Source organism: Entelurus aequoreus, linkage group LG14, assembly GCF_033978785.1.
Source record: "Entelurus aequoreus isolate RoL-2023_Sb linkage group LG14, RoL_Eaeq_v1.1, whole genome shotgun sequence".
Taxonomy (NCBI): Eukaryota; Metazoa; Chordata; class Actinopteri; order Syngnathiformes; family Syngnathidae; genus Entelurus; species Entelurus aequoreus.
Window position 1 is genome coordinate 11,929,903 of NC_084744.1, and position 2,164 is coordinate 11,932,066.

Genomic DNA, 2,164 nt, shown 5'->3' on the forward strand with positions numbered 1-2,164 from the left:
AACAAGTAAGCCATGGTGCAGCCCTCCATTTTAAAATCCACTATTGTGAAACATGACATTTATGACATTCCAAAATGTTGTCAAGTATATATATTGTAATTATTTGAGGCATAAATATTATTTTAGTTTATTAAAAGTAGAAATAGAAGTTGCATTGAACAAAAAATACCATTCAACATGACTGTATTTGAAATAGGATTAGTAGTAGATAAAGGTGTGAATTATTATATAATACACATTAGGGATATTCAAAGTGTGCTAGAATGAGCCTCTCTTTAGAGAATATGATTGAGGCTTTTTCTACCCCCCAAAAAATAGCATATTTTGTGGTTTTCTGCCCACACCCTTCGTTTTACTTTGTCATCACTGGAACTGTGAAATCAATCGATTTTGAGTTTGACATAGTTCAGCAGGTCCATCCATCCATTTTCTACCGCTTGTCCCTTTTGGGGTTGCGGGGGGTGCGGGAGCCTATCTCAGCTGCATTCGAGCGGAAGGCGGGGTACAGCCTGGACGAGTCGCAACCTCATCGCAGGGCCAACACAGATAGACAACATTCACAGCAGGTCTGAAATTTTTTTTTTAATTTCTAAAATTGCTGCGCCCTATGTGCTTTTGCATGAAAAAGCACATGTAAAATGTTAATTAATGAATGACAGGGTGCTTCATGTGAAAGTTTACCATCAATGTAGTATTAGCCCATTCCTGCTCTGTCACTGATAAGAATATAATGACAAATATATTCTGACCCCTAGAATGTTGACTGTCACTTATGGTTTGCACCATTAGTGCTGGTCTTGTGAGGCAATTATACCACGTTCGAGCGCAGGTTGTAGTTGTCTCAGGAAGGATTGCAAATTCATGGTAAAAATATGAATTATCGAACAATGTATTTACCATGAATTAGTTTTAGTCTAGTTTGCATGTTCTCCCCGTGACTGCGTGGGATCCCTCCGGGTATTCCGGCTTACTTCCACCTGCAAAGACATGCACCTTGGGATAGGTTGATTGGCAACACTAAATTGGCCCTAGTGTGTGAATGTGAGTGTGAATGTTGTCTGTCTATCTGTGTTAGCCCTGTGATGAGGTGGCGACTTGTCCAGGGTGTACCCCACCTTCCGCCCAAATGCAGCTGAAATTGGTCAAATTTAATTTATGTAAGATTATTTTTATACTTTTTCAATCAAACTTGAATTTGATTAGATCCCCAGAGGGACAAGGGGTAGAAAATGGATGGATGAATGGATAGTTTTAGTCTAAAACATCCACCCATCAATCCCAAGAGGGACAAGCGGTAGAAAATGGATGGATGAATGGATAGTTTTAGTCTAAAACATACACCCATCAATTCATTTTCTACCGCTTGTCCCTCTTGGGATCTAATCAAATTCAAGTTTGATTGAAAAAGTATAAAAATAATTTTACATAAATTAAATTTGACCAATTTTGTAATGGGGCGCCAAATAAAACTCAGTTTAGGGCCCCAATCTCGCCTGCCTAACACACTGAAACCCCACTGAATACAAGAGACCTGTCTTAAAAAATATATTGTGAAACAAAAACAATGAAATAATTGAAAAACAAAAAACTAATAATAAGAACCCTTTAAACAATCTCATTTTATTGACAACCTGGTCTGGTGAAGATAAGGTCCTTTAAAAAAAAATAAAAAAAAAAATAAGATAAATAAAAATAAAAAACCGTTTTCTTGAATAAAAAAGTAAAACAATATAAAAACAATGACATAAAAAATAGTAATTATGAAAATGTTAGTGGACTAGCAGCACACACAATCATGTGTGCTTCAAGGACTGTATTGTTCTATATTGTAGGAACCAGAAGTTTAATAACGGAAAGAGACAGCCCCTTTTGTGTGAATTAGTGTGGATGAGTGTGGATGGGAGAAGGAGGTTTTTTGGGTTGGTGCACTGGTTGTAAGTGTATCTTGTGTTTTTTATGTTGATTTTATAAAAAATTTAAATAATAAATAATAATAATAATGTAATACATAGCTCTGGTTGATTAAAATAAGTTTAAAAAATGTGGAAATATGTGATGTTGTAACCGTATTCATGTTCGAAATAAACTAATACCGAAACCGTAACGTGAAGACAATATAATATGAAGTTAAGCCTTTTTCCGCGTCTACTTCCGCGCATGCGCA